This window comes from Silene latifolia, chromosome 11, assembly GCF_048544455.1.
Source record: "Silene latifolia isolate original U9 population chromosome 11, ASM4854445v1, whole genome shotgun sequence".
Taxonomy (NCBI): domain Eukaryota; kingdom Viridiplantae; phylum Streptophyta; class Magnoliopsida; order Caryophyllales; family Caryophyllaceae; genus Silene; species Silene latifolia.
This window is the reverse complement of record NC_133536.1, coordinates 37,012,800-37,038,253: the sequence shown is the minus strand read 5'-3', so window position 1 is coordinate 37,038,253 and position 25,454 is coordinate 37,012,800. Positions and strand designations below refer to the sequence as shown.

The 25,454-nt window shown below is 36.5% G+C and overlaps 2 pseudogenes; both read left to right on the top strand.

The window, feature by feature from the left end:
* Window positions 1–9,361: 9,361 nt before the first annotated feature.
* On the top strand, window positions 9,362–10,218 carry LOC141613244 (eukaryotic peptide chain release factor subunit 1-3-like; annotated as a pseudogene).
* A 3,919-nt stretch (window positions 10,219–14,137) lies between these two features.
* LOC141613243 (uncharacterized) lies at window positions 14,138–14,849 on the top strand (annotated as a pseudogene).
* The last annotated feature ends 10,605 nt before the right edge of the window (window positions 14,850–25,454 follow it).

Genomic DNA, 25,454 nt, shown 5'->3' with positions numbered 1-25,454 from the left:
CATATATCTATCTTGTGATTGTTTTCATCTTCTTTAATTGAATAACTAGTCATTTGCATTCAATCAATCATTGAGATTGGTTAATGCAATTAAAAAATCTGAAAAATGAAATAATCATATATAACAAGGCTACAAAAATTCACTTACTTTCATTATATAACTATTTTGTTTCCAACACATTACACTCAAATATCTCCAATAAATTATAGCTAAGCATCATCATCATTACATCTAAGCATTTCAAATAATACATCTAACAATATTAACATCACAAATATTACATATATTTATCTTCATTACAACGTCTAAAAATATTTCTTCCAACGAGAACCGTGTCTTGCCGTTGTTTTCACGTTTCTTCCACCAATATTTCTTCCCGACGAGAACCATCTCTTGCTTATTGATGTGGGCTGAACAAGTAGACAACAAAAGTTCACTGAAAGAAATAAAAACAAAAAGGGAGTAAGTTATAAATAACTACACAACTATAAGTAGATTATATAAGACCACAACAATAATTACAAATTTAAATAACTAAGTTAAAACAATACAATAATTGAGATGTACTATTACTATAACCAACTTAAACAGATTATATAAGAAGACGTCATCTTACAACAACTTTAATTTGAAATAACTAATTTAAAACAATACAATAAGTATGTTTGAATAATACAATAATTCGGCTAAAACAATATAATAACTGTTGTTAACAGATTAAAACAACAACAAAAAAAGTAACTGCAAAATACAATAACTGAATTTGTATAATACAATAACTCGGTCAAAGTAATACAACAACTGTTGTTAACAGATTAACATGGTAAACACAAGTAACAAATCAATGAAAATGAAACGGATATTAAACAAGAACCATAATGAAAACGCACAAATCGCATCTAGAATAACAAAATTAGTGCTTAACTATAGTGAAATTGAAGAAAAATACGGAGATGAAGCGAAAGTGACAACGAAATCAATATGACGAAATCTCCTTAATTGACAAATTAGAACAAGGATGATGATGATTGAGGATGAAGATTGAGTATAAATCTTAAATTCTTGATTCCTCTTCTAGAGTTTCCCTTGATTTTGCACAATATAGTAAATATGTCGATGTGATTTATTAGGATTTATGCACAAGTTTAATCGCAAAGAACGGTAAACGATTGATATGAGGATTGATATTATCGAGATTTGTATAGATGTTGAAATCGTGGATTGAATTGTTCTATTGTTTTGTTTTGAGTTATGAAAATTAGGGTTTGACAGTAGATAAAATTAGCAGGGAAGGAGATAGTTGAAATAACGTAAGATTGAATGAGGTTGAGGAAAAAGATGGGTTCTTATATGTTGATCAACATTAAATCTCAGCCATCCATCTTAGATTAGATGAATGGTCTAGATTTAGAGGGGTAACTCACCATTATTGACCCAACTCATATGATCCTATTTCTATATATATATATATATATATATATATATATATATATATATATATATATATATATATATATATATATATATATAGTGTCAAGTTCTCCTAAGTCCCTTACATATATTGAGTCCCTAAGTCTTTATATGGGCCTTTGGATGAAGGGAATCAATGGGTGAGATTAGATCTCAATGAAGAGCTAGAAATCAAGCTCCCTTAATTACCTCCTCAACTCAATTAAATTTCTCACTAATCACTCCTTCCCTCATTATCACACTCTCCTCTCCCTCTCTAAATCTCACTTTCACATTCTCTCATTTTACTCTCATCAAACAAAAAAAACCCAAAAAATCTCAGAAAAAAAAAACCCAAAAAAATCTCAGAAAAAGAAAATGAAAAACGTTCCTCACGTCGCCCTCCTTCCTCCGGCAGCCAGTGACCTCACAACCCCACCACCATCCAACGTCGCCCTCCCTCAACCCCGCAACCCCAACCCCGTTCCTCCTCAACCCTGTAACCCTCAACCCCGCAACCCCAACGCGAAACCACCTTCACCCTTTCTTTCCGACCACCAACCCGAAACCACCTTCACCCAGCCATCATCTCCCTCCCACCAACAACCCAGCCTCCCACCAACAACAACACAGCCTCGAAATCCTCCCGCCTCCTCTCCTCATTTCAATTTTTTTTTCGTTTTTCGTTTCAGATCTGGGCCGACGGCCGTGTTGATGGTGTTTGGTTTTTTTTTTTTTCGTTTTTCCCCTTTCTTTTTCGTTTTTCGTTTCAAATCCTCCCGCCTCCTCTCCCACCAACAACAACAACAAAATCGTTTTGTTGTTTGGTTTTTTTTCCAGTTTCGTTTAATAATTTATTGTTATTGGTAATTTTTAGATCTCAATTTTTTTTATCGTCTTTATTTTATATTCAAGGCGTGTGGATGGTGATGATGTTCGTGGTGGTGATGTGGTGTTGTTGTCGGGTGGTTGGTGTTTTGTGAGACGGTTTTTGTTAACAAATTATATTTTTAAATCTACTTGTGATTTTATTGTATTTAAAATTTGTTCAGATTTTCTTGTGAAGTTTTGTCATAAATTTTTTCAGATTTACTTGAATTTTTGTCATAATTTTTTTCATATTTAATTGTGAATTTTAAATCTCGCCTTGTTAATATCCGTCTTGTTAATATGTATTTGCCAATTTTTGTATATTAAAATTACACTTTTTTTGGTTAAAATTACATTTATTTCTGTTACAATTATACTTTTGTCCGCTAAAATTACACTTTTTCCTATTAAAGTTACAATTACACTTTTTTGGGTTAAAATTACACTTATTGTTGTTACAATTACACTTATTTCTGTTACAATTACACTTTTTTTGGTTAAAATTACACTTATTGCTGTTACAATTACACTTATTTCTGTTACAATTACACTTTTTTTGGTTACAATTACACTTATTGCTGTTACAATTACACTTATTTCTGTTACAATTACACTTTTTTTGGTTAAAATTACACTTATTGCTGTTATAATTACACTTTTTCCTACTAAAATTACACTTTTTTTTGTTACAATTACACTTTTTTTTGTTACAATTACACTTTTTCTGTTAAAATTTCACTCAATTCTGTTACAATTACACTTTTTCTGTCACAATTACACTTTTTCTTGTTACAATTACACTTTTTTTTGTTACAATTACACTTCTTCTGTTAAAATTACACTCAATTCTATAACAATTACACTTTTTCTGTCACAATTATACTTTTTCTTGTTACAATTACACTTTTTTTTGTTACAATTACACTTTTTCTGTTAAAATTACACTCAATTCTGTTACAATTACACTTTTTCTTGTTACAATTACACTTTTTTTTGTTACAATTACACTTTTTCTGTTAAAATTACACTTATCTCTATTAGTGACTAAAGTTACACTCTTGGGCTAAAGTTAGACAGACTAATTTGGATTATTTGGACAATTTGGACTAACTAATTTGGACAATATGGACTAAGTAATTTGGACTATTTGGACTAACTAATGGACTTATTTACGACTAAATTGAATACAATATTTACAACTAAATTTGGACTAAAATTATACAATTTTGGACTGAAAATACAAAATTTGGACTAAAAATACACTTTTTACACTAAATTTGGACTAAAACTACAATTTTGGACTGAAAATACACTATTTACGAATAATTTTGAACTAATAATACACTATTTACGACTAAATTTAGAGTAAAATTACACAATTTGAACTAAATTTACACAATTCATTTATTTTGAGTCGTTGAGATTGTGTAATTTCAATCATTGTCCACTAAAGTGTAACTTAGTAAATTGATAGTGTGTGTATCTTTTATCATTTTATGAGTATAATTTTAGTCCACAAAAGTGTAATTTTAGTCCAAAAGAGTGTAATTTTAGTCTACAAATGTGTAACTTTAATCCACAAATGTATAACTTTAGTCTACAAAAGTGTAATTTTAGTCCACGGAAGTGTAATTTTAGTCCATAAAAGTGTAATTTTAATCCAAATTGTATAACTATAGTCCAAATTTGTGTATCTTTAGTCCAAATTGTGTAAGTTGCAATTTACAAATAACTCCATTAGTTAGTCCAAATTGTGTAATTTTAGTCCAAATTTGTATAACTTCAGTCCAAATTGTTCTATCTTTAGTCCAAAAGCGTACTTTAGTCATTGAGAGGGTAACCTTAGTAGAGATAAGTGTAACTTTAATAATAGAGATAAATGTAACTTTAATGAAGACAAGTGTAATTTTAACAGAAAAAAGTGTAATTTTAACGGGAAAAAGTGTAATTTTAACCGGAAGTGTAATTTTAACGAAAAAAAGTATAATTTTAACGGGAAAAAGTGTAATTTTAACCGGAAAAAAAATGTAATTTTAACGAAAAAAAGTGTAATTTTAACGTTAAAAAGTGTAATTTTAACAGAAAAAAATGTAATTTTAACGTTAAAAAATATAATTTTAACAGGAAAACAACTGTGATTTAAACCGAAAAAAGTGTAATTTTAACGGAAAAAAGTGTAATTTTAACGGACAAAAGTGTAATTTTAACCAAAAATGTGTAATTTTAACCGAACAAGTAAGTTTAATAGATCCTAAATCACACAATACCAAGACAAAATTTTAAATACGAAATTTGGCAAATATATATAACAAGACGGATATTAACAAAGTGATATCAACAAGAAAAAAGTAAAAAATGAGATTTCATAACTAATAGATTTAGTACTAAAATCACACTATAATTTGTAAGAATGTCAACAACCGGAAAAAAAAAAAAAAAAAAAAAAAGACCAAAACATCAAATTTGAAAAAAAAAAAAAAAAACGGAAATGGAAGAAAAAAACGGGTCAATGAAAATTTATCTATTTTAGTAGATCTAAGATTAAAATTAAAAAAACTCACAAATTTAAAACAATATTATATAGCAAGACGATATAAGGAGAAAAAAAAACAACAAAAAAAATAAAAAGAACACTCAAACATCAAGTTTAAAGAAAAAAAAAAAATGACGTCGGCCGGCGACGGCGGCGGTGGCGGTTGGCGACTGTGGTGGTTTCCGGTTGGTGGTGGTAGTTGGATGTAGACCTGGCAAAATCAACCCGACCCGATTGACCCGACCCGAAAAGGATGACCCGAGACCCGAAATCGACCCGAATTGCTGAACCCGAATGACACCCGAAGCCCGAAGTGACCCGACCCGACCCGAAAATGACCCGAGCTTTCATGGACCCGTAACAGACCCGACCCGAAATGACCAATCAGAAACCACTCAACCCGAAAAGGACCCGACAAAATATAACTTTAATTGACCCTAATAGACTTGAAATGTCTCTCTTCTCTTGATCTTTGACCCGAAAATGGCCTGACCCGAATTAACCCGACCCGCTTGACCCGAAACACACCCGACCAACAAACCCGAAATAGACCCGTAACCCGAAATGAACTGACCCGATCCGAACTAACCCGAAAATTTGAGAAACCCGAAATGACCCGACCCAAACTGGCCCGACCCGAACCCGACCCGGTTGACCCGTTTGCCAGGTCTAGTTGGATGGTGAATGAGGAAAAGATGAGTAAATGATTTATTTGGATTTTTTGGGTTTTTTATTTGTTTGGTTTTTTGGGTTTTTTTTTTTCTTGGTTTTTTTGGAGAGAATATGGAAGAGTGAGATATAGAGAGAGAATGAGGAGATGTGATAATGAGTTGGTGAATGAAAGATGAGGAGGATTAATGTAGTTAATGAGAAAATTAGAGGAAGATGGCCAAATTAGAGGATTAACCTTAATTTTTTTGTTCTCATCTTAGCCCTCCATTTCCAAGATCCAATGGCCCATAATGGGACTTATGGACTCAAATGTAAGAGGAGGACTCACTTGATCTTATTACTATATATATATATATATATATATATATATATATATATATATATATATATATATATATATAGGGTCGGGATCCAGTGAGAACCACTAGTATAATGAGAACCATGAGAACCACTATTGAATCTAATAATAAATAATACGGACGACTTTACTTTTGAAAAAATCAAACGAATTCCAATTTTTCCAGTCATTTTCCATATCTCTTTTCTTTCTCTCTCTTCGACTAACAACATCAACCCTAACTTTTTCTTTCTCTACGATTGATCGATCGTCACATACTGAACGATCAATCTCTTCAACGATGTACCTCTTCGACTCTGCTTCAATCAATGGAGCCTACTAATTCGAGGTAAAATTTCGAAATTGATGATTATTTTTTTTTTGTGAAATTAACGTTTATGTTTTGATCTCTTTGTAAGTTTTCAATTCGTCATTTAAATTAGTTGGATTGAGGGTTTGATTATCGTGTTAGATTGTTTGTGAAATTAGGTTTAGATTAATTTTTTGATTCGTCGATTAACTTTCGAAATTGATGAATTATGCTTGTGAAATTAGGGTTTCGTGAATTAGATTGAGGAAATTGAGAAATTAGGGTTGCAGAAATTTAAATTACATAAATTTGTTGAAACAAGAAATTGGGGAGTCAATTTCGTGAAATTGATAGTCTTTATAATCGTCATATCATTAGTTGATTTTATAATCGTCATATCATTAGTTGAAATGATATGCCAAGCTAATGAATTTTGTGATCAAAAGTATGCTAGTATGCTTTTGACAAGCGCAAAGAAAGTCATGCGTTTGCTATACAAGATAGAGGTGCTTACAGCGATTCTCTTAAATCCATTGTCTGTCCTTTCTATGCTCGTATTCGGTTACAAGGATAACTGCTATGGGTGCACCTGGTTGTATAGAGCCACAAAACAGACGTATTATCTGGATTTCTTGAATTCTCTGGGCGCTAATGACGGGACTGACATCTTCAGTTGGGATAACAAGTTGGCGGGTGCACGCGTTCTCCTTTCAAGGGTTAGCAGCTTACCAAACACATCTAATTAAGGTTGGACAGGCAGCTTTGGCCAAGAAAGGGGAGGATTATTTTCTTGTTCAACCTGATTGCCACATAATTCCTGGGAATCCTGCCACATCTTTTTCTGTTTACGCGGTAACTTGTTGTCTCTACTTAGAATGTTTGTGAGTTTCTCTGGTTGATTTGGTTTTGGGTATTTAGCTGAAATTTGAGTGTTTTGTATAGATATTTGATGGGCATAATGGAATATTGGCTGCTATATATGCTAAGGAGAACTTGTTGAGTAATGTATTAAGTGCCATTCCGGAAGGTGTTAGTAGGGAAGAGTGGCTTCAGTCTCTTCCAAGAGCGTTGGTTGCTGGGTTTGTGAAAACTGATATCGAATTCCGGCAGAAAGGTTGGTTCTGATCCTAGTTGGTGTCCTTAGTCCTTACAGCTATATAATTATTTGTATTTATTAAATTGTCTGTTTCAACCAATTACCAGGTGAAACCTCTGGTACAACAGTCACCTTTGTTGTGATTGATGGGTGGACTGTGACTGTTGCGTCTGTTGGCGATTCTAGGTGCATATTGGACAAGGTGTACATCATGTCTTATATAATGTTGCTTGAGAAACAGATTGTGTATTCATGTAATTTGAAGTCTGAACTGGTAATGATTGTTTTAATTTTAATTTTATTGGCGTAATTATGTGAGGACAAGTCAGCTCAACTCCTAGACCGCCGAGGCCAATGTTGGTAGAGTAACTGGGATTCATTTGGACTACATTAAGCTGGTTTATAGTTCTGAGTTACTGATTGACTGCAGTCATCTTTTTTCCTTTTACCCTTTTCACTTTCCTATCTAGTTCTTGCTGCTACATTACTATGGTACAACTTCCAAACCTACTTGATGGTATATCAATTTTTTTCCACTCAACTTTCTCGCGAACTTGGATTCCCTTCCCTTGCTTTCAAACAAAGAAACGGTTTCCTTAAGGACTAGTATATCAATTTTACTTATTTCGAGAGCCAATTAGCTCAAACGGGAGAGCATTGTGCAGTGCACAAGATGTGGGTTCAATTCCCACATTGGCTAGCAAATACCGGTGTTTCTTTTACATTCTTTTACATTGTAATTGCCAAGGACTGGTAGTTTCTATGCATAAGCCTAAAATGCCTGAAAAGGCCGATAAATATATTAAATCTCCTTCACAGACATTTACCTTGTTTCATGCACATAGAACCTTGTTTCATGCACATAGAACCTTATTCCATGCACATAGAACCTTATTTCATGCACATATAATCAAAATTAATGTCCTTACCCAACAGTAATTAGTAATATAATATAACCAACTGGTGCAACTGAAGAACTTTTTAATGCACATAGAAACTTATTTCATGCATATAGAACCTTATTTCATACCCTTATAATCTTATTTCATACCCATTAAAATTAATGTCCCTAACCAATTGTAATTAGTATCATTATAAGAACTTTTTCATGCACATAAAACCTTATTTCATGCACATAGAACCTTATTTCATGCACATATAATGAAAATTAATGTCCTTAACCAACAATAATTAGTAACATAATATAACCAACTAGTGCAACTGAAGAACTTTTTAATGCACATAAAACCTTATTTCATGCACATAGAACCTTATTTCATGCACATAGAATCTTATTTCATGCCCATATAAAATTAATGTCTAAAACCAACAGTAATTATTATCATAATAAGAACTTTTTCATGCACATAGAACCATATTTCATGCACATAGAACCCTATTTCATGCATGTACACGGGACAACTATCCTAAAATCATGGGATTTGTTATTTATTAGGCTATATGGGATTCGAACCCATACTTTGTGCAAAATATGCACATCGCTCTACCATTGAGCTAATAACCTTGATATTACACTATAAATAAATTAAGTAGTCAAGTAAACATATCACTATATCAGTCTAATTACAAAAATTGGATGAAAGCAAAAAAAAAAAATTGGCTGAAACATACAGAACAATGCGCAAAAATCGATATCAGGTTTACCTGAAGAATAGCATGATGCTAGTAACAAAAATTCAAAGTTAATTTAGGACACTAGAATAATTACTTGGCTCGGAAAAGATCTATCTGTATCCTGTTCCTTAAGATGCTTGTTCAAGTCATCTAATGATCCCTGCTCACACATATACAAAATACTAATGAAAGTGCTGCAGTAAAACATTAGTTTAATACATAACTTTCATGAGACAAAGCTAACTAACCTGCGATATCAGTAAGAAAAGAAACTCGTCTGAGAACATGGTTTTGTATCTAGGGGCATAATCAGGATTGATACTCCCGGTTGCCAAGAAGAAAACTTCTTTAACTGCCACACCTGTAAGACAAAGTAGCATTGGACAGCCAGTAAACACTGATAAACACCTTCCTTCTGTTTCTGTCCCATTAAGGAAATCATTACCTGCTGCAAGAACAATGACGAGAACGCCTACTAGTAGTGGTTCCAGTAAGAATCATTCTGCCAACAAACTCTCACTTACACCTACTACTAACAATTTTACGAAATTTATTCCTCAAAAATTGAAATATTATGAAGCAATTACCACACAGAACTTCAAGCATTCATAGCAAAACGTCTAAATTTCGAAATAATAATAGAGACTGACAAGAACATCGAAATATGGAAGATCAAGAAGTTGATTAAAGCATTGGAAGCTGCTAGGGGAAATGGAACCAGCATGATTTCTCTTATCATGCCTCCTCGCGATCAGATTTCTCGTGTGGCAAAGATGTTGGGTGATGAGTACGGAACTGCTTCCAACATTAAGAGTAGAGTCAACCGTCAATCTGTGTTGGCAGCCATTACGTCTGCCCAACAGAGGTTAAAGCTCTATAACAAGGTCCCTCCTAATGGACTCGTGCTTTACACTTGAACCATTTTGACAGATGATGGCAAGGAAAAGAAAGTAACTATTGATTTTGAGCCATTTAGGCCAATAAACGCCTCACTGTACCTGTGTGACAACAAGTTCCATGCAGAAGCACTGAATGAGCTTCTGGAGTCGGATGACAAGTTTGGTTTCATAGTCATGGATGGTAATGGGTCCCTTTTTGGGACCTTGAGTGGGAATACAAGGGAGGTACTTCACAAGTTTACTGTGGATCTTCCAAAAAAGCACGGTAGAGGTGGACAATCTGCGCTGCGTTTTGCTCGTCTTCGTATGGAGAAACGACACAACTATGTGAGAAAGACAGCAGAACTTGCCACTCAGTTCTTCATTAATAATTTTCTAATTAATGTGTTAACAATTGTTAAAATTGAAATATTATGAAGCAATTACCACACAGAACTTCAAGCATTCATAGCAAAACGTCTAAATTTCACGGATCACGAACCATACGCCATAAATCAAACAAATTGAGAGCGTAATCATATAAATCAACATAAATGAATAAACAGACGAATTTCACTCTAAACAACAGCCAATTAAAAAGTGAATTTTGAAGATTCTAACATAGGAAAATTGCAAAAATTAGGGTTTCATGATTAGAGGGATAAACGATTTACGTGAATTGCATACAAATTAGAGAAATATTGGAGCGAAGATGATGAACTTACAGTGATTTCTGCATATATAATCGAGAGATTAAATCAGTGAATGAAGAATATTATCGCAAATTATCGAAGTGAGAGAGAGCGAGAAAGCAAATGTTTAAAATGACGCTGATTGGGGGTATGGGGATTGGGGGAATATGTGAGTTTATCTCAGCCGCCCGTTTTTTTATAAGATCTAAGGGTTGTAAGTGGTTCTCACAGTTCTCATTATCTTGATGGTTCTCACAGGATCCCGAATCTATATATATATATATATATATATATATATATATATATATATATATATATATATATATATATATATATATATATATATATATATATATATAGAGCAAAGTTCTTCTAAGTCCCTTTTTTTTAAGTCCATAAGTCCTTCCCACAACCCTTGGATCATGCATGGTGGAAGGTTGAGATTGAAAACAAAAAACACACTTAACACTAATGAATTCACTTCTCTCTCTAGTTTTAATAATACATTCACTAATTCATTATCATACACAATTAACACCATATTTTGTCTTATACTTCAAAGTTTATGAAAATTTTGTTAACATTTTTTCAGTTTCGATTTTTTTCGTTTTTTTTTTCGAGACAAGTTTTCGACTGTTTCGTTTTTTTCGTTTTTTTTATTATAACAAGTTTTCGACATTTTAGGATTTTACGAGTGTAATTCTAACGGCAAAAAGTGTAATTTTAAGAAATATTTTCGAGAATTTAGCGTTTTACAAGTTTAACTTCAATCTTTTCCGAGTGATTTTAACGAATAATATTTTGAATTTTTGTCATTTTATCATAAGTTATTGTAATTTTAGCATTTTAAGAGTGTTATTTTAACAACAAAAAGTGTTATTTTAGTCCATATAAGTGTAATTTCAGTCCAATGAATTTGTTATTTTAGTCCAGGAGAATGTAATTTTAGTCCAGAAAAGTGTAATTTTAGTCAAGAAAAGTATAATTTCAGTCCATTGAGAATGTAATTTTAGTCCATTGAGAGTGTAACATTAGTCCATAAGTCCAATGAGAATATAACCAAGTCCATTGAGAGTGTAACATTAGTCCAATAGAAGTAAGGGTAATTCTAGCAGAAAAAGTGTAATTCTAACGGAAAAAAGTGTAATTCTAACGAAAAAAAGTGTAATTCTAGCAGAAAAAAGTGTAATTCTAATGAAAAAAAGTGTAATTCTAGCAGAAAAAAAGTGTAATTCTAACAGAAAAAAGTGTAATTCTAACGAAAAAAAGTGTAATTCTAAAGAAAAAAGTGTAATTTTAACGGTAAACACTTTTTCCGCTAGAATTACACTTTTTCTTTAGAATTACACTTTTTTTCGTTAGAATTACACTTTTTTCTGTTAGAATTATATTTTTTTCCGTTAGAATTACACTCTTTTCTGCTAGAATTACACTTTTTTTCATTAGAAAAAAGTGTAATTTTTTAACGAAAAAAAGTGTTATTCCAGCCGAAAAAAAGTGCTATTCTAGCCGAAAAAAGTGTTATTCCAGCCGAAAAAAGTGTTATTCTAGCCGAAAAAGTGTTATTTTAATCATCGACTTTGTTTTTATTTGTTTTTCGAAACCTAGATCTAAAATTTCAAAAATATATCTAATGTCATACTAAAACCCGAAAAAAAAAATAAGACGATATTTTAAATACGAAATATGAAAAACAAAACCTAGTTCTAAAACATTACACATTTAACAAAGAAATGACATCTAAATTCAAAAAAAGGGAGATCTTAAAAAAATAAAAAAATAAAAAAAAAAAAAAAAAAAAAAATTGAACATACAGGTCTTTGTTAAAACATTACCCATTTAACAAAGAATTTAAACAAAATCGAAAAAAACAAAAGAAAAGAATGCATGTAACTAGAGATCATTTAACAAAGAATTTAAACAAAATCGAAAAAACAAAAGAAAAGAATGCATGTAACTAGAGATCTGAAAATCGAAAAAAACAATAACACAACACACCAAACCAAATGAAAAAAAAAAAAAAAAAAAAAAAAAAAAAAAAAAAGACGCAGATCTGGAACGAAAAAGAAGGAGAAGAAGGCCACCACGGCAGGGGAATGTGGTGGGGGTCGGGAGAGAGGAGAGTCGCTGGATGTCGGGAGGAGGAGAGGTGGTGGTGGGGATCGGGAGGGAGGGCGGCGTCAGATCTGGAGGTAGCCGGTGGTGGTGGGTGTCGGAAGGGAGGCTGGTGGTGGGTGTTGGGAGGAGGAGGACTGGTGGTGGGTAAGTGGATTAGTGGGTGTGCGGGTAGGGTGGTGGGGATCGTGAGGGAGGTCGGCGGGTGGTGGTGGTGGGGCAGATGAGGTGGCGGTCTGAGAGAGGAATGAGAGGTAAGGAGAAAAGGTTGGTGGCAGACGTCGGGGTGGGGGAGGTGCGTGGTGTGGTGGTGGCGGTGGTGTGGCCAGTGGTGGGGTGGCACGGTGGAAGGTGGTGATGATGAGATTTTTGTTTTGGGTTTTTTTTTGGTTTTGGAAGTGGGGAGCAGTGGGTTTTTTTGTTTTGGAGGATTTTGATTTATTTGGGATTTTAGAGAGGGGGAGAGGATGATATTGTGAGGGATGAGTGAGAAGTGTGTGTGAAAAAAATGGTTATATAGTGTATTAATATTTAATTAAGGTGGATTAGTAAAGTAGAGAGGGGAAGTGTTTAATTAGACATTAATTCCCTTTTTTTTGCTTTCAATCTCAGCCCTTCAACTCCCTCATCCAATGGCCCTAAGGAGAACTCATGGACTCAAAGGTAAGAGGAGGACTCAAATGATCTTTTCTCTCTATATATATATATATATAAGAGGCTTTTTTCAGGCAATTCTAGAATCTCCAACTTTTGTAAAACACCTATATACTTTAAATATTAATATGTACGAAAAGATATAAATTTGGCCACACAGATAATGCAAAAGACGCCTATATACTTTAATATTAATATGTACGAAAAAATATAAATTTGGCCACACAGATAATGCAAAAGATATAATAATTATATATACTTTAAATATTAATATGTACGAAAAGATATAAATTTGGCCACACAGATAATGCAAAAGACACCTATATACTTTAATATTAATATGTACGAAAAGATATAAATTTGGCTACACAGATAATGCAAAAGATATAATAATTATATTATAATTAATCATAACTGACAAAAATCTATTTTCCATTTGAATTTGTTAAGAACTACTCCCTCCATTCAACTCCACACTACCACTTTCTTTTTTCACGTTTGCCAACGCGTCTTTTACGCGCTAAATATCGTTAGCTACGTATTTGCGAAAAATATAAAAGTTAGATATTTTTAATGTACTCGTAAAGACGAATAAAACAAGATCCCACATGAATATATTTTCACTTATGTATTGGGAGAAAATTGAAATTGAATGTTTAACTATGAATAGTGTACAAAATAGATAATGGTAGTGTGGAGTTGAATGGAGGGAGTAAAACACTAATTATATTACAAAGTAGGTATATATATAAACCATGCATGTTATCAAATGAGGATATAATAATGCAACCAGTATGTACCCTGTCAATACTACTACTACTCCTAAACTACAGTTTCCGTTTCTCTCTCTGAAAATTCTTTCAATATTCATGATTATTAACACCCTCGCCTAAAACATGGGAGAAAGAAAAGTGGTCGATAAATACTATCCACCGGGTTTCGATCCGTCGAAGATACCGAAAAGAAAGCAGCCGAAAAACAAGCAGGTGACGGTTCACACAATGTTGTCTATGAGTATTCGCTGTAATACTTGCGGTAATTACATGTCAAAGGGTACAAAGTTTAATTCTAGAAAAGAAGACGTTGTTGGAGAGGATTACCTTGGTATTCAAATTGCGAGGTTTTACATTAAGTGCACCAACTGCTCTGCGGAAATAACAATGAAAACTAATCCAAGAAACTCCGACTACACTGTTGAAGCGGGTGCGTCTAGGAATTTTGAACCGTGGAGACACCAGGATGAGGAGGAATTAGTTGAGAAAAAAGAGAAAAAGGGATGCGGAAGAGATGGGAGATGGGATGAAGGCTTTGGAGAATAGAGCGTTGGATTCCAAACGCGAGATGGATAGGATGGCTGCTGTTGGTGAGATTATGTCTGTTAAGTCGAGGCATGCGACAGTCAGTGTTAATGCTATGCTGTCAAACAGAGTATTTTTTTTTCCGTTTAATTGTCCCCTCAATAATGAGTAATGATCGCCACCCCCTATTTTGTTTGATTGTTGAAAGTTTAATTCTTTTGAGTTTAATGTGTTCTTGATAATGGTTTGGATTGTGGTGCAGATTGGTGGTTACAGGAACTGCAGGGATTTTCCCTATTTTACGAGCTAAACTTTGAGGTTGCTTCCGATTTTATTTAGGAATTATATCAGCTGTTGCCAAGAGAATTACGAAGTACTCCAGATAACACAATCTTGATAGTGCAGTTAAGATTGGGCATTTGTGCAAACCATACATTTAAGTACACCAGATATGGGGAGATAGGGTGATATTTTGTAGGTTAATTTGGGTATTATTGTCGTGAACTCGACCAAGTTTTTAGTAGTTGATTGGATTGTGAGCCTTTTAAGCTGTTACTTTAAAGATACAAGTTATACTACACCAATTTAGGACGAAATCCACTTTATCTATCACCTTATGGCTTCTGGGGTGAGAGAGTTCTTGGTTGATCTTGAATGTGGTGGTGGTACTATCACCTCAGAAGATGAGGGAAGTGGAGAATCTGGAGATTGTTCCTAACTTTATTTTAGGTACAATGTGGACTCTATCTATATATAAAGAGGATAATTATTGATAATACAATTATTAATTATCTGGATTAAATTAGTTTTGATTAGATAATTATTTAAATTAAAAATTATAAAATAAAAATTTAAATTTAAATATTTTTTTTAAATAAAGAGGTTGATAAATTAAATTTGACTCCAACAATAATTTCACATTTATGTTCATGTCATCCATAATATCATATCTTTTTAGTTAATATTGAGAGATGAACCAATATTATAATCCGTGTAACGCACGGGCACAAAATCTAGTTATTAACATGTGATAGTTTGGTTTTTAGTTATAATGATTACATTATTAACATATATTTATTCATGCTTTTAACTTATGATCAATAATTTGAAGCTAAACTATTCAAAGATGCTTATGTAATTTTACTCATATTTAGATATTTTAGGTAGATATATAGATTATTTTAAAATAACTTTGAATGATGTTTAGAAAAATGTTCACAAGTATACCCGTGCAAAGTTGCACGGGTTTTAAGCTAGTTTTAAATCGTAATTTATTTTCGCAAAAATAGTTCTTAATTAAATTGTATGCAAACACACAATAGTATTTCATTTCACGTTACGAATAAAGACACTTATTAGACGAATTGATTTTTCTAAAAAGTAAAAAATATCACTTGATGAATCCTCTTATTCTCAAACCATTAAATTAATTTATCTAGGGTTGACACTACACTTAAAAAGACCAATTCCATGATGTCTAACCAATGCAACCTGCAAACAAATACAGTAAACAATTAGGAGTATTATAAAGAAGTGAATAATTTAGTTTTCTTAGAAAATAAAATTCTGCCATGCACGTAAAGTAAATCAAAGTAAACTTAGATTGCACAGGCAGTGATTGTGTCGTAGATTTGTTCCCTTAATGGCCGCTTACAGTAACACATTTTCCCAAAGGCATGCTTAATTATTTTACCCAAGACACAGTAAACTCCGTGGTTTTAACTTTTTCTAGTTTAAGCCTGGTTTAAAATTTTGAGGTGACAAAAAGCATGCAAAAGTTAATTGCTGTTACGCTCCGTTGACTCGATGTCTTTCAATCCCATGTGAAATATTCTGGTACAACTTCGAGAATAGTAAACAAAGACGATGCAGTAGGTAACTACCCTAGTTATTAGGTATGTCACGGATCTTTTTTTTTTTGTTTTTTTATAATAGAAATTTGGAGGTCATACAATTCTTTATCGACATTTGTAGAGCATATAGCAAATCGAAAATAAGTTGTAAGAAAAAAATAATGAAGGATGTCAAACTATGATTGTGAAGTCCGGCTACTATTTCTACAGATTCTTAATTGAACGATGGTTTTTTAAAAAGCCTTATCATAAGCATTAAGTGAGACAACAAGTGAAGAAGGAGTTGCGATTTATGAGGGTTTTTTAAAAAGATGATCATAAGCGAGACTAACTGTTCTTCTATTCAATTTTCTATAAGAGTACAATTAGTCTTGTTTAAGATGATAGTATCCATCTTAAACTTTTGACGGGTCAAATATCACTCTACGTGAATATAAGACAATTTTTTTTACCTTTTCCAATGCAATTTTGTCATATTCTTCAAACATGACTACATGAGTATTCTCAAATGAAGGAAGGGTTGTAATTTATGAAGGGTCTTTTTGAAAAGATTGTCATAAGCAAGACTTAGTGTACTGTTCTTCTACTTGATTTTCTATAAGAGTTCAACTAGTCTTGTTTAAGACGACGGTATCCGTCTTAAGCATTAGACGGGTTAAATATCACTCCACATAGGTATATAAAACAATTTTTTTATCTTTCCAATGCATTCTTCTTTTGGCCTACTCATCCCACTTGGGTATACTTTACATGTGTTAAATTTAAGACCGATAATTCCGTAAAACAAGACTTTGTGATAGGCTTATATAGTTATATGTTAGCACACAAATTTCACCAATTCTCATTTATAATCATCTTAATGTAAACGGTTCTTATAAATGAATTAAATAAAGATGGAAATAAAGGAAGGTTGTAAGATGATATAATATAAGAAGATTTTAAGCAAAATCTATTGATATATTAATATTAATGTGTTTAAGTCAATTTTTTATGTTTTATTTTTAGCATGTTTTACGAGATTTTCGTACAAGCGGACCATAATAAAACACAATAAAGGAGAAAGTAAAGGTTCGAGTTTTAATCGGTTGTAAATATTTCGGATCGGTTCAGGTTCGAATTTGGTCAATACCAGTGCAAATAAAGTTTGAGTCGTGTTAATATCAGAGCAGATGAGATTCGAGTCAGGTCATAATCGGATCGGATGTCAAGGAATTAGGTCTTTATTCAAAACATTGGATATAATACGAATATTTTATTTTTAAAAAAGTAATAAATAATGTTTTTTTGTATAACTACGATATAATATTAATTCATTGACGTCAAATGGGTGACACTCATGTACAAAAAGACACCCTAGATGTGACGCCTAGGTATACTCGGGTCATTTCTGGAATGTACGGGTTGAAATCGGTTCCGGTATATATCAGTTTGGATTAAAACAATTCAGGTTGAAACAGTTCAGGTTCATTCGATTTTGGGTCTATTTCAGATAGACCTAGCAAAACGGGTCAACGGGTCGGGTTCGGGTCGGGTCAGTTCGGGTTTCTCATTGATTTCGGGTTAACTCGGGTTGGGACGGGTCATTTCGGGTTTCAGGTCTGTATCGGGTTTGTTGGTCGGGTTATTTGGGGTCGGGTTATTTCGGGTCAATGAATAATAGAGAAATTGTCATTTCAAGTCTTTTCACTTCAATTAGAGTTATATTTTGTCGGGTCATTTTCGGGTTTGGTGGTTTTGTATCGGGTCATTTTCGGGTCATGTAACACTACGGTTTTTCCTTGGTGACTACTCGACCGAGTAGAGCCTACTCGGCCGAGTAGTGCTTTGGTTGTGTGTTATTTTGGTTCTGCCGAGGAATACTCGGCCGAGTATAGTGAATACTCGACCGAGTATTGGACACTCGGCCGAGTATGCACTTACTCGACCGAGTGTCCGGTTTGGCGGAGTGTTATTTCGACGGTTTGATTAGGGAATGTTTAGGGTATTTTATACAACCGCGTCAGTTTCTAATATCATTTCAAAAGCTTTATCATTTCTACGTTACCCTAATCACACCCAAATCATTCCCTAATCCTTCTCTTAAGCATTTCGTAGCGTCATTGTGTGGGTAATCGCCGTGGTCCTTGCGTATAAGTTCTCGTTGCACTGTTGGTAAGTTTTATCTTCGTGATTATTTGTATTTTTGGGTCACTGTACATTTATATGAGAAGGGGATTTTGGGAATTGTACAAAGTGTAATCGTGTTGCATGATCATTGTATAGGAGAAGACTTCGTAGAGGAGACTTTCTGATTGTTCGTGTTGCATACTGCTGTTGATTGCTAAGGTAGGGTTTCCCTACTCAGTTTACTGTGCTTTGCATGACTTGTTGTTGTAATTATCGTTGTCTGTTGATCATCGTAGTATGGAGGTTTTTGTGACAATGTTGGTATGAGGGGATTGAGATGACTGCGATGTCATGTGATTGTGATTGTGGTGGAGTCACTTGCGGGAGTGGCTTCACACCCTAGTTCGCCCTCCGTGGAACCCGCCACGGGAGGGGATGTGCACATTAAGGGACAGGGATCGTTGTCGCTCGTTGAGGAGCTGGACTAGGTGGGATCGGTTGCGGTCACCCACTGGCGGCGAGGATTACCTGTTGCGATGGGTAATCTGGCAGGGCTACACACTTTGGTGTGTAGTCGGTTACTATGTGAGCTTGGATGTTTGGGAATTGGTGATGATCAGACGATTATTGCATTTGTTTATCTTGTTTGTTGAGTAATACTGACCCCGTTGTTATTTGTGGAATCTGCGGTGATCCATTCGGGGATGGTAGCAGGCTTGGCAGGTATTGCTAGTGAGAGCTTGGGGATTATCTTGGGAGATTTGCCACCACGAGTCATAGCATCACCGTCTGAGTCTTAGTGGTTTTTCCTTTAATGTTAAGACTTTGAAGTTGTATTTTGTTAAACAGTATTTGGTTTTGGATATTATAAACTTTACATTTCACAGTACTTTAATAATAGTGCTCAATTCAGACGCTTTTGGTATGTACTAACCTCGGGCAACCGAGATGGTAACGCACTTTCATGGTAGGGTGGTCCTGGTAAGGCACCTTGGTATGAGGGGGTGTTACAAAGTGGTATCAGAGCCGAAGATTCCGGCACCTAAACAAATGAATTTAATGAACTTAGGGAGTCTAAATAAAATGAACCCGGGGAGAGTTGTTTGGAGCTACCGCAAAGACTCGGGAGACGTCCCGGAGTCGCACATTGGCCCTTACTAACTCGAGCCGGTAACATGGGGGAGTGTGATGAGAGCTAGGCTTTGTATGTGCACGTATGTGAAGATGCATGTTGGTAAAAGTCGATAGTTGCAAATATGTGTGTTGAAGTTCTTAATTGTTGTGATGGGAGGAGTGGTAGATGAAACGGGTTGTGATTACAATGTTGGATTTAGCATATGTGCAAATTGGATGCTGATATGATTACAATGTGGTATTAAAGTTTTAATATATGCATTGCATGCTGATGTGATTATAACATGGCTTTTAAGTCCTTACGTATTTGCTACGGGAATAGTGAGCATGATAGGGGAATCGTAATTTGTAAACCTGTTATAGCGTAACTCGGCCGAGCAGGGCAGGTACTCGACCGAGTATGGAGTACTCGGCCGAGTAGCCAAGAACTCGACCGAGTGTTGTTTGATGGAAAGTAGCAGTCGCTACTGTTTGTGATAACTCGACCGAGTATGAACATATACTCGACCGAGTAGTGTCCACTCGGCCGAGTGTTGTTACACTCGACCGAGTGTTGTTACACTCGACCGAGTGTTGTTTTTGTGTTTTGACGTACGCTTCTGGAGTCGATACTCGACCGAGTATCTGGGTGGATACTCGACCGAGTTGGCTTTACTCGACCGAGTATGATGTATACTCGGCCGAGTGTTCTTATGGCGGAAGAGTGTTAAATTTTGAGCATGTGTTTACGTTTCTTTAATTCTTATCAGCTCAAAATGCCGCCCAAAAGAACTCCCGCGCAGATCCAAGCTTCAGAGATGACTCTTGATGAGGTTGCTCGCATGATTGAGCAACAAGAGGCTCTCCTTGAAGCTCTCAAAAATGTGGGAAAAGGGAACGAGAAGACGATGGATGCAACCCAGCTTAGCATCAACATTGCTCGTTTCCACCCTCCCACATATGACGGGGTAGGTGAACCAAAGCTGCTCGAGAAGTGGCACCGTGAGATTGAAGCTCTCATGGAAATGGTTAAGTGCCCCGAGGACATGATTGTTGAGCAGGTAGTGTACTACCTAAGAGGAGAAGCTGCAGTTTGGTGGCAGAATGTCAAGGATGATGCTAGAGCTTACTACCAGGCGGAAGAGGCTATTCCGTGGTCTGGGTTGAAGAGTGCTATGAGAGAGCGGTTTTGGGAGCATATCCGACACAAGATGAGATCCGACTTTGATTCTTTCACCATGACTGAGGAGATGACAGTCACTGATTACTACCATCGGTTTTTGGAGCTATCTCGTTATGTGGAAGATATGCAGCTCGGGCAAAGAGGTTTGGCTCTCCGTTTTGAGAGGGGTTTATCTGCTAAGATCGTGAGTCGTATGCCAGCTGGGGTTGCTACTGACCTCAAGGAAGTGTATCTGAGAGCGGGTCAAGCTGAGAGAATGGTGGATCTCTCAAGAGAGATCGAGGAGAGGACTGCTACAGAAAAGAGGAAGGCTGATGGCGGGAACAACAATCAGCCAACCAACAAGAAAGAGAATTTCAACCATGCTAAGGCTTTTTCTAGTGGAGCTGGTTTCTCTGGAGGTTCTCGTGGCTGGGGAAAGAATGGGGGTCGGGCTGTAAGTGACAACACCAACCTTACGTGCTTCAACTGTGGTGGGATAGGCCACAAGAGGCGGGAATGCACGAGCTACAAGCCCGGCAATGGTTCAGAGAGCTCAATCGGGTCACAGTGAAAAATAAGTATCCGTTGCCGAGGATTGATGATTTGTTCGATCAGCTAAGTGGAGCAGGTGTGTTCTCTAAGATTGATCTGAGGTCGGGGTATCATCAGCTGAGGATAGCAGATGAGGATATTCCTAAAACAAAGATTCGATCTCGTTATGGTCACTACGAGTACGTGGTGATGCCTTTTGGGTTGACCAATGCGCCAGCAGCTTTTATGGATTTGATGAATCGGATCTTTACACCGTTTTTGGATAGGTTTGTGGTTGTTTTCATCGACGATATCCTAGTTTATTCTAAGACTAAGGAAGAGCATGAAGAGCACTTAAGGATAGTTTGAGACCTTGAGAGAAAATCGGCTCTATGCCAAGTTATCCAAGTGTGAGTTCGGTTAGAGGAAGTGGCTTTTCCGGGCCATGTAATATCTAAGAAGGGGGTATCTGTGGATCCTAGTAAGATTGAGGCCGTTACCAAGTGGGAATCGCCGAAGAATGTTGCTGAGATTCGGAGTTTCTTAGGCCTTGCCGGCTACTACAGGAGATTTGTGAAAGATTTCTCTACCATAGCGCGGCCTATGACATCCTTGATGAGGAAGGAAGTTAGATTTGTTTGGGATGAGAGTTGTGAAATGGCGTTTCAGACCTTAAAGGAACGCTTGACCACAGCTCCTATCCTAGCCTTGCCAGAGGGTTGTGAGAACTTTGAGGTCTATACCGACGCTTCAAAGAATGGTCTTGGTTGTGTCTTGATGCAGGGAGGGAACGTGATAGCCTATGCTTCGAGGCAGCTGAAGCAATATGAGGAGAACTACCCTACTCATGATCTGGAGTTGGGTGCAGTTGTGTTCGCTCTTAAGATTTGGAGGCACTACCTCTATGGCGCAACTTTTAAGGTGTTCTCTGATCATAAGAGTTTAAAGTATATCTACACTCAGAAGGAGCTTAACATGCGACAGAGACGGTGGATGGAGCTGATTGGAGATTATGATATGGAGATCATCTATCACGAGGGTAAGGCTAATGTTGTTACAGATGCATTGAGTAGGAAGAGCGTTCATTCGCTATGTACAGTTATGTCCTTGCTGAAGTTGAGAGATGAGATGTCTAGTTTGGGGATCTTTATGATTCGAGAGGGTGATACCATCGGGGATTTGACGATCGAGCCAGAGTTGTATGAAAACATCAAAATCAAGCAAGAGCTTGATCCTAAGATCCAGGAGTGGAAGTCAAAGGTAGAGAGTGGAGCAGCTTCCAGGTTCTCTATACATCCGGATGGGAGTGTTCGATTTGATGGGAGATGGTGTGTTCCTGACGATGCAGAGTTAAGGAGAATGATCTTGTCAGAGGCTCATTGCACTCCTTATTCAGTTCACCCGGGTGGTGACAAGCTTTACAAAGACCTTAAGAAGACTTTTTGGTGGCCGAACATAAAGAGGGATGTAGCTGAGTTTGTGGCTAGATGTTTGACCTGCCAAAGGGTCAAAGGTGAACAAAGGAGACCCCAAGGGAAGATTCAGTCTTTGACCGTGCCCGAGTGGAAGTGGGAGTCGATCTCCATGGACTTCATTGTGGGGCTACCTAGGTCACAACAAGGTAACAACATGATTTGGGTGATTGTGGATCGGTTAACCAAGTCAGCCCATTTCGTTCCCATGAAGGATACTTGGTCTAAGATGCAGGTGGCATTGGGTTCTGAGAAAGCATGTGGTTCGGTTACATGGTATCCCGAAAGATATCGTTTCGGATCGTGATGCGAGGTTCATATCAAAGTTTTGGCAAGAACTGCAAGAGTCGATGGGTACAACGTTGAAAATGAGTACTGACTTTTCATCCAAGCAACCGATGGTCGACAGAACGGACCATCAAGACCTTAGAAGACATGCTAAGGGCATGTGTTATGGACTTTGGGGGCAGTTGGGAAGACAGACTTGACTTGATCGAGTTTTCATACAATAATAGTTATCATACAAGCATTGGGATGGCACCTTTTGAAGCTTTGTATGGTCGAAAATGCCGAAGTCCAGTTTGTTGGGATGATAGTTCCGAGGCAGTGGTTTTAGGGCCACAACTGGTTCAAGATATGGTTGAGCAAATCCAGTTGATTCGCCAAAAGATGAGAGCACTCAAGATCGCGGAAGAGCTACGCCGACTTACACCGCGCAGGGACATTGAGTTTGCAGAGGTGACAAGGTTCTTTTGAAAGTGTCACCTATGCGAGGTGTTATGAGGTTTGGGAAAAAGGGTAAGCTAAGCCAAAAGTTTATAGGTCCTTATGAAATTTTGGACCGTGTTGGCGAGGTAGCCTACAGGTTAGCTTTACCACCAGCTTTGGATAGAGTGCACAATGTTTTTCACGTATCTCAACTCCGGAAGTATGTGAGTGATCCGTCGCATATCCTTGAGATGGAGAACATCGAATTTGATGAATCCTTGTCCTATGCCGAGATTCCTAAGGAAATTCTTGATCGCAAGGTTCGTAAGACCCGGAATGGTGAGACGGTCTTACTCAAGGTCCTTTGGTCTAATCATAATGTGGAGGAAGCCACATGGGAACCTGAGGAAGCTATGCGAGAACGTTTTCCTAACCTTTTTGATCAGGTATGTTTGGTTACGGGGACGTAACCGTTGTCTTTTTAGGGGGTAGGAGATGGTCGCGATGGTGTTTGTTTTGTTTTTCTTTGTTTGGTTCGAGTCGGGAAATGATTTTATGGTAACTTGTTGGGGTGCTTGTATAGTTCCTTGGAGTTGTCTTATGTAGCTGGTATAATCTTGTGACGTAGTGTTGTGCTTGCTTGTATAGTAGAGTGTGAACTTCGGGACGAAGTTCTTTTTAAGGGGGGAAGATTGTAACACTACGGTTTTTCCTTGGTGACTACTCGACCGAGTAGAGCCTACTCGGCCGAGTAGTGCTTTGGTTGTGTGTTATTTTGGTTCTGCCGAGGAATACTCGGCCGAGTATAGTGAAAACTCGACCGAGTATTGGACACTCGGCCGAGTATGCACTTACTCGACCGAGTGTCCGGTTTGGCGGAGTGTTATTTCGACGGTTTGATTAGGGAATGTTTAGGGTATTTTTATACAACGCGTCGTTTCTAATATCATTTCAAAAGCTTTATCATTTCTACGTTACCCTAATCACACCCAAATCATTCCCTAATCCTTCTCTTAAGCATTTCGTAGCGTCATTGTGTGGGTAATCGTCGTGGTCCTTGCGTATAAGTTCTCGTTGCACTGTTGGTAAGTTTTATCTTCGTGATTATTTGTATTTTTGGGTCACTGTACATTTATATGAGAAGGGGATTTTGGGAATTGTACAAAGTGTAATCGTGTTGCATGATCATTGTATAGGAGAAGACTTCGTAGAGGAGCCTTTCTGATTGTTCGTGTTGCACTCTTTGTTGATTGCTAAGGTAGGGTTTCCTACTCGGTTCTTGTGCTTTGCATGACTTGTTGTTGTAATTATCGTTGTCTGTTGATCATCGTAGTATGGAGGTTTTTGTGACAATGTTGGTGTGAGGGGATTGAGATGACTGCGATGTCATGTGATTGTGATTGTGGTGGAGTCACTTGCGGGAGTGGCTTCACACCCTAGTTCGCCCTCCGTGGAACCCGCCACGGGAGGGGATGTGCACATTAAGGGACAGGGATCGTTGTCGCTCGTTGAGGAGCTGGACTAGGTGGGATCGGCTGCGGTCACCCACTGGCGGCGAGGATTACCTGTTGCGATGGGTAATCTGGCAGGGCTACACACTTTGGTGTGTAGTCGGTTACTATGTGAGCTTGGATGTTTGGGAATTGGTGATGATCAGACGATTATTGCATTTGTTTGTCTTGTTTGTTGAGTAATACTGACCCCGTTGTTATTTGTGGAATCTGCGGTGATCCATTCGGGGATGGTGAGCAGGCTTGGCAGGTATTGCTAGTGAGAGCTTGGGGATTATCTTGGGAGATTTGCCACCACGAGTCATAGCATCACCGTCTGAGTCTTAGTGGTTTTTCCTTTAATGTTAAGACTTTGAAGTTGTATTTTGTTAAACAGTATTTGGTTTTGGATATTGTAAACTTTACATTTCACAGTACTTTAATAATAGTGCTCAATTCAGACGCTTTTGGTATGTA